Genomic DNA, 9,336 nt, shown 5'->3' with positions numbered 1-9,336 from the left:
TGTGTCTTTTTTATTTTACTATCCCCTTTCCATTACATAGATAGATATCATTTAAAGTAACTATAAATAATTAATTGTTCATTACAATTTATATAAAAGTAGTATTAGTATATTATAATTAAGATACCTACTTGATTATTAAAATTAACAAATTTAATGAAGTTGGATTTTTTTTTAATGACTAGAATGAAAATACAATAAATATTCAATTAAACTACTTCTTTAATTCAAAAGGTATTACATTTTGTTATTGTTAGATACAATACTAATTTCTTTTTTAACACTTTGCATTTTGGCGTGTCTTCAGTAATTGACAACCGTCTTCTCTTCGGCGTGTTGCACTGGTATGCTACTGCTGGCGGCTCCACGAGCTCTTCAAGTTCGCAGTCGCGAAGCCGTTTATTTTTGTACACCTTTTTCGGTGTCAGTACTTTAAAAGTACCTGATGAACCTAAAACGAAAAATAGTATGTATTAAATAATGTCGTGAATCTTATCTTCTTATCGTGGGTGGAATACCAGCCTCATCAACCCTAGTGTCAGGGTTATGATTGAGTCGCCAAAGGCCCCAAAAGATGAATGTAAAGCAAAGTTGTTGGAGATAACAATACCTAACATAAAGGAAGAAAAGGCCAATTATAACATTCATTAAAGTAGGTAGGTAACTAACGTATTAACGTAGCCATTTTATAAATATTAAAATGTGTATGATAAGTGATTCCTAAAAGATAGACATAGGTAGGTACTTATAAAAAACCACAATACATTGTTTTGTTATATCTCAAAACCATTAGGCAGCTTTTTCGATGAAAGCTCCCACTAGTCTTGATTTTTTTCGGACATAGATTGAACATCAGCGCTCAAAAAGTGGGACGCAAAGTTACTGTTAATATAGCGACGTGACAGTATTTCTCCGCGGTGCGCGATTAGGCGCCGAACTGGCAACATGCGAAGTGCGTGGTAAAAAGTTGCAAATATAGAAGCTCAAAGAAAAAAATATGTAACACTTCTTGTAAGTCATGACATTGGTGCTAATTCCTGTGGTGGGAGCTTTGTTTTATAATATTATTATAATGACAGATAGAATAAAAAAATAATAATGACAGATCTCTCAATGCGTCTTATCGGGGCTTCGGGGGATGCTAGGGCTGGTAGTTATTTCTGTCAGAGAATTAGCCTGGCGATTCAGAGGGGTAATGCTGCCAGCCTGTTGGGCACCTTGCCTCGATGTGACGCATTGGAGGAGGTGTTTTATTTATAGGGTGTGTTTGTTTTGTTTTTGTTTGAATAAATTGATTTTAATTATAATGACAGATATAACTTAAAATAAAATAAATAAAAATAATGATTAGATTACTGACGTGTTAAAGGCAACCAGACGAGATATAGAATGTAAACAAAGTTTCAGAGGTTCAAAACATTTATATTTGAATAAATTATCATAAAGTTCGAATTTTAATCGCTGTCGTCTGTACTAGACAAAGATGATTCGTCGGAAGAGTCCGAGTCAGCTGTGTTTATGATAAAACTATCTATCGTATTATCAATCATGTTGTCAATACTGTGTTTAAATCAACAACTACTCATAATACCAGCAAAAATCAAAAATAAAAGTAACAGAAACGGAATAATAAGAACAAAAATCTAAGTAGGTAAATACGGGGACGAAAAAATATGTATCACTTCGAACGCAATCCAAACAGAAATGAACATGTTCATAAAATGGCGGTCCAAATGTTGACAGCTGCGGTACCGACTGCTTTCCTGTACCTACCACGAAACACAACGACAGCTGTCGTTGATCAACTGACGCCATAACTGCGCGTACGAATGATAACACACACACACACACAGACAGAGATGATAATCCCTGGTGGTTATCGCAATGTAACTCAGTAATGGTCCGTTTGTTTACGTTTTTATCTCGTCTGGCTACGCTGCGGTATAGGTTTTGCGTTAAAGAGCCACAAACATAGTAGGTACCTACCCACTTAAGTAAGTGGAATGATAAGGCTTTATTACCTACATTAACTCGATTCATCTGCCACACACGATGCGTCAGGTCATCGTGTGTACCAATGTAACCTACCTACCTATAAAATGTATGACGAAATCGTGGGTCGCCCACCAATGAACTGTTTATTATAACACTGCCCGATCCTGATGCCCGAGCCCGCGATCTCGACGCATCGCGTTTGGGTAGTTTAATAACCGCTATAATATATACCTATAAGCCCTGTAAGCGCGGTGCACTGTTTTGTACAAGATTGTAAACAACTACGTCTCAATTCCGTGTGTCGAGCAACTATAGACTTTATGTCATTATAAAGATAAGATCCATTCTAGCTTGTTGCGTTGCGCGAGGTCACGTGTTATTACGATTGTAGGTAAGTAGGTAGGCAGGTACCTACCTACTGGCTGAGTCGCGCAAACGCAAATGATAGATACGTACGTACGATGCGATGCGATGCGTAGTAGGTACCTAGGTATGTAGGTAAATCTGCCTGTATGTTTGTTACCCCTTCAGGCTTAAACAACTGGTCACGTTATGGTAGGTTACATTACCTACCCATCTACGACAATCGCCGTCTGCGTAAAGTTGAAAGCGAAAAGCTACTTTTCTACCTATAGCTACCTAACTTACCTAGGTAGATACTTAACTATTAAGGTATTATAAACTGCCTATATATGTCCCACTGCTGGGCACAGGCCTCCCCCCAATCAACCGGAGGGGGTATGGAGCATATTCCACCACGCTGCTCCACTGCGGGTTGGTGGAGGTGTTTTTACGGCTAATAGCCGGGACCAACGGCTTAACGTGCCTTCCGAAGCACGGAATCATCTTACTTTTTCGGACAATCAGGTGATTCAAGCCTAAAAGTCCTTACCAAACAAAGGACAGTCTCACAAAGTGATTTCGACAATGTCCCCTTCGGGAATCGAACCCGGACCTCCAGATCTTGAGCCTATCGCTCTAACCACTAGACCACGGAGGCTGTCAATTTGTCATTAAGGTATTAAGTAGGTATTATAGATAGTAGGTAGGTATCTTGGTATAGGTACAATAAAGTAATATTTTACGTCTTTAATTATTTTAAACCCTACAATTTATGTTAATACGGCTTTCTTATAGTTTAGTTACTGAAAATGGTTCGGAATCGAGACGTCTATAGGCACCTATCGAACCTATCTATCATCACAGCCCGGACACTTCATACAAACAACCTATCCCCTACTTTAAACATTTAACTAGGTAGGTAGGTACCTACATTAACTTGTCTACATCTAAGTAGTAGGTAAGTTGTAATTAGCTAGGTACCTAACATTTCAAAAAAACTCAAGGTCGGTAGGTATCATTCATGTAGGTAATAACTCACTATCACTATACTAAAACCCAATATTATGTAGATATTCAAGCAATAGGTAGGTACCTAACCTACAATAAAAATTTGATTGTATTTGTATTAATTCGGTGGTAGGTAAGTACCTACCTACCCAATTGTAGGTAATAACTTGACAAATTAATTGTGCTTACCTGGTGAGGAAGTGCTTGAGCGATTTTGAACGTCTTGAGTCTGATATGGTTCCAGAACTGCACTTCTCTGGAGTCTTTTTCTATGACCAGTCTCATTTCGTACATACTTGATATTGAAATGGTCAATGCATAAATACCTTGACCGCAAATTTTCTGCAGGCAAGTGGGCAATGTTCATATTACCTACAAGAAAAGAATATAATTTTCAATAAAACATAAATAGCCTATAGATGTTCCACTGCTGGATCGTCTCTACCCTCAAATAACAGGAGGTAATCGTTTTGGTGGTAGCCCGGACCAACTATATAATTTCTGAAGCAAAGCTTACTCTTACTTTTTCGGACAATTAAGTGACTTAGTCCGCAATGTCATAACTAAACAAAGATTAATGGTTGGATCATGGTAGTGGTTCCCTGGAAGAAATTGCTTAAACAGGCCTCCCATGTGTACTGTAGTAGGTATGTTGCATAAATGCGATCATTAAAAATATTTGATTTGTGATGAATAATCTCACAAAGTAATTTTGATAATATCAGAAACAGTACCCGGACCTCCAGATCATAAGCCTAATGTTCTAATCAATAATACACAGAGGCAGAATCTACTAATACAGCAACTTTTGACATGTCTTATTAAGTTCTTGTAGGTACCTACCTATACATAATGTATGTATAGATTGTTACCTGCTGAAAGGTGGTCAGGTGTGAGCGAGACCAAGATACTAGGTATACCTCATTTGGGTTCCTGGCTTCTGTACACAGTCCGGATGTGTGAAATTGGTACAAAACTGTAGGTTTGGTAGATAGTAGTTTATCTTAGGTATCTATTAAGACTGTATAAGAAGAAATAAATTAATGTTTTATTTTTATTTATTTTCATCTTAAATTAAAAGTAAATGTGTAAGTAGATATCTGGGGGGCCAAAATGGCTACATCAAAGCAATTCATCTAAGAAATCAATATTGCTATTTGACATTTGTTTGCATCGCACACTTACTTTTTAAATGCACAAATGTGAAACTGCAATATTGCTTTCTTAGATGAATTGCTTCGATGTGGCTATTTTAACCGCCCTGGTCTATAAAATGTTCAATAAAACAGTCCAAAATTCAGCAATAATTATGTACTTGATTGACTTTTTTTAACTTTTGTCCCTTTTATTCCACAGTTCACTTGGAAATATAAATCCATCGCATACAGTATTGGTATATAGTAGGTACTTTACAAGTTTTTGACTATTCCAGTGCTTTAGTAGTTATAGCAATTGGTTCAGAATCTGGAAGCCCTAAGTTCCCAGTAAGAATATGTTAAAAATCACTAATTATGATTTTCAAGTTTGATAGTATCTATATGCCATGCTAAATTACCCAATTGTACAAAAGTTAATTTAATAATTCCAAATTGACATTGAGCACAATACCTAATTATATTATGTTCTTCAGACAGAAAAAACTGTTCTACTACTCTAAACTGTTGATCTCAGCTTGAGTTTAAGTATTACATTAATTATGGTAAACTAAATGATAAATGGTGACAAATGATAAACCGATTAGGTACCAAAATAATAGTCTAGCAAGTAGGGGGAGTGGCAATAACTTTCCCACCATGTTAATTAGGTATTTCTTTTTATTTTATTCCAGTTTTGATTGTCATTGATTCTTTCAAATTGTTTGTTTGATAACTTTTTGCAGTTTAATATTAAAAATAAATAAAAGTAAACATTTAACTACTTACCGCAATTCTCAAGCCATACTTTTAGGCGGTTGACGTCATCCCACGGAAAACGGAACATTGACTTCTGTTCCGAAGAATTTGTACAATTATAATAAGAACAATTGTGTGCAGACATTTTTTATAACCACTGTTCCTGTGCCGCTACGTGAAAGCAGGTTTCATGAAGCCAAATCAAAGTCCGATTTCAGTCCAGGGTCAGTTTGTAAACCACAATACACAAAACGTAGAAGGCGCGTTCGACTCGTAATTCAAACGAAAACAAACATTTTCAAACATAGGTAGGTTACTAACCTACCTACGTTATTTGAAAGTTGCGTTTTTTTTGTTCTCAAATTTAGTTTTAAATGATATTTATAGGTGGTTATATTTTTTTTTTAAATTTGATATTGTATCTCCCATAATTTATGAGAATTACAACTAAACATTTAATTAATTCAATAAAATGTATTTTGCAAATAAACACAAACTTTTAAAAACGTAATATTTTATTATCTGTGGCAAAGCTAGATCGATGTTGCAATAATTAACGATAGATGGCGCAACTTTAAGCGAGCTTCTTACACATAATTATAGATGGCGTTAATAAAAACGAGAACGTTCAACCCCTCAACAAGCTCCATACTCGACGTAGTTCCGACGTAAATCCGCTAGAGTAACCACTAAATTTAAAAATATAAAAATCTCCATTAAATGCCAATATCTTTGATTAACTTTTGGTTGGAGTATAACTTTTAAATTATAAAACATAATTTTAGTGCCTATTTATCGATTATTGGCTTTTAAAGAAACTTTAATTACAAATCGGTACTATTAGCGTCATCTATTGAAATTTTTTTGAACAATGTTTCCTAATGTTCGCGATGAGAACCCATGATAATAATCAATATTCTATTCTATTCGAAAAAGAAAAGCAGCCAGTGTGTTTACTATTAAAGAGTTTTACATTATGTTATTTTAGAAGAACGTCTAGAACATTCCCACTTTGGGAACATTCTAGGGAACGCACATCAGTGTATCAATATCTTTTGTCCGTCTGTCCGTGACTAGTTTTTGTGTGAACAACCTTGCACAGCCTTGTATTGAGTTAGTAACACACAGATTAAGAGTGCAGATTTTTTCTTAACATCGTCAATCCGATACACCTACAAGACAAATTCGATACGACAAAAGATCGATTCGGCACTGCTCTGATTAAGGATTGTACGGCGAAACTTAAATCTAGAAAATTAAAAGAAAAAGAAACGTTCCTTTTTTAAATTGTAAAGCAAAACAAGAATTATTAAATGTAAGAAGAAATTATAAGCCCTACTAAACCGTGGAAGCCATGGTAGCCCAGCTGGTAGAACGCTTGCCTCTCGCTTTGAGGTCGCAGGTTCGAATCAAGCACAGGCCTGAACCAATGATTGTCAAATTTGTTTTCAAATTCATGTTTGGATCATAAATGATTATCACGTGCTCAGCGGTGAAGGAAAACATCGTAAGGAAACTCACATTCCCGAGAAATGCATTTTCGGTGGTATGTGACCTAACCTGTATTGGGCTGGTATTCCCTTCGCGGGTTGAAAAGTCAGAGAGTCGCTTCTGTAAAAAACCGGACCTGTCAAATCTTCTGGTTAGGTAATAGGACCCTGTGAAAAACGGGTTAATCCTAGGGTGATGATGTATAAGCCCTACTAAAACGATTTGTGATCAAAAATCAATATCATTTTCACTTTTTGAATTTGAATTTTGAATGGCACCTGGCGCCTGCGTCGAAATTGTAAACGAAGATTTATTATACGTATTATAATACACCTACTCCTCACCAGTTTTTTTTTTTATATCTGTTTTTGACTTAGCGAATTTGTTGAGAACTAAATTGCAATAAATTAGTTTTTTGGCCTAAGTTTGTGATGACGTCATTTCTACGTATTTTCTACATATTTAGTAAAAAAAAATGTCTGCATACCGCCACCTTGAATATATTATACTTAAAATAATTATGTTACCGTTTAGTCTGAGGGAAGGCCTTATGACCTATATTATAGGTTTTTTTACTTAGCATTAGCCTCTCACAAAATGTAGCAACAATCGATGCAACTTGTAATTAGTAATAGTTTTTGTGTGGGGTACTTTTTTTTTATTTTCGTAAAAAGACTATTTTGACAAGGCAGCTATTTGGTCAGACCAGACGGAATCGAATCATGGACCCTAGGTTGGGTAGTTAAGGTGTCTAGCTATTTTACCATAGACTAAAAATCTAGCCAAAAGTAACTGTAAGCAGTTGTCTTTTGAAGGTTTTATAGGTCAATTAACAATGTTTTTAAACAAAATTTCACAATCCCGAAACATTTTTGGCGAAACATAAAACATTAGAAAGAGGTTCAATTAATTCAAAACATTTATTAATTACTAAAACTACATGCGTGTACAAAATAAATAAACACAAAATCCACAATTTTAATTTAAGCATTACATAAAAACTTACGTAAAATTTTGCATAATATTATGTCTAGCGTGTTGGGCTGTCCAATTGCTTTCTGTTAATTGACCTGTTCAAATGGTTAAAACTTGATATTTATCTAAAATTACCCAACTGTCCATCATAACGTCAATTTGATAGATTAAAGATGATAAACACTTTACGTTTTGTTACAAAACGGAGACTAAAAGACTATCTTTAGTTTTAAAGAACTATGTTTGGTTTGCATTAAGGGTGGGTTTTAATCCAAGTTAGTACGGTAACAAACCTAAAGTTACTAGTCCAGATTTAAACTAAGAATAAAGTTTTTTTTTTTGTAATAAGTAGGTTTTATGTTGAGCTGAGAGTTGGGAATGCAATCCCGACTCGGGGTCGCAAATTCGAGATCCCGTGGGATTGGAAATATCAAACCCGTGAGATCCTGAAATTTCCGAAAACTCGTATAGTTCACAATAAAAATATAAAGTTAGTATGGTTAAAAACGATGAAAATTGCATGTTAATGATAGGGAAGTTACCTTTATTCTTCAATATTACTAAATAATTAAGTTTTCTTTAAAAAAAATATTCACCCAACTCAAGAAGATTCGCCCAATACCGTCAATCTCGAATGTGATTTCGTTACCAATATTATGCTTCGGTATTGGTCACGAAAAATTTTGCGAGATCTCGCGAGATCCCCAAAGTGGGAATGTTCTTGTTGTAAAAACTCTTTAATAGTAAGAATGATACATACATTCATACATAAACTCACGCCTATTTTCCACCGGGGTAAGCAGAGACTATATAATTCCAATACAATAGAATCCATACAATAAAATAAACCAAGAATAGAATTCTATTTTTTTTTTTTAGTAAGAATGATGGCTGTTTTTTTTCTTCAAATTGTTTCGTCATGTACCCTGGTTTTATCCGCCTAAAGGTTAGGTTAGGTCCACGCAGGTCCACGCTGTGAGTGAGTAAGTGTGAGTAGGTACTTACCATTATATTGTGTAGTTTGAGGAAAAACCATCCTAATGTGAAAAACCGCTAATGTGTTCCAATATGGAGTGTGATTTGTATTTTATTATTATGAAACTATTACACCAAAAACACTCACAAGTCATTGTGGTCCTGTGGTTCACCGGCATGCTTCTCAAACGGGGACCGCCGGTTCGAACCCCGGTACCGGATTTGCGCCAATGAGTTAATAATTAGTCTTAAGTACAGTTTTCACTAACACAGTTGGCTCACCTCCTATCAGGCACGGCGGTCTAACAGAAAGCTCGGTGAGGTGTGGGCCTTCCGAATACATCCCGCTTAGGGACGGTAATAAAAAGAATCGGCGTCCGAAGGACGTACTATACGATCCCGACGACCCGATTACTCTAGCCATAGAGCGGCCAATCAACTTGAGACACCTAACACTTCAGAACCCCGATACCGACCCCGCCGGCGTGGTCGACGATTTCCCTCATTCAGCGCTTATCGCTATCAACCCGCTAGGGCCCAACTGGGCACCCTCAGGCCTGTTGTCGTAAACGTTGTACCGGGTGAGAGCTTTCAGAGCTCCCCATTTATCCGGCCAAGTAGTTAATGCCATCTGCGGCAAATCTACAATAAGTCACGT

Source organism: Pectinophora gossypiella, chromosome 8, assembly GCF_024362695.1.
Source record: "Pectinophora gossypiella chromosome 8, ilPecGoss1.1, whole genome shotgun sequence".
NCBI lineage: Eukaryota > Metazoa > Arthropoda > Insecta > Lepidoptera > Gelechiidae > Pectinophora > Pectinophora gossypiella.
Note: the sequence above shows the minus strand (reverse complement) of the source record.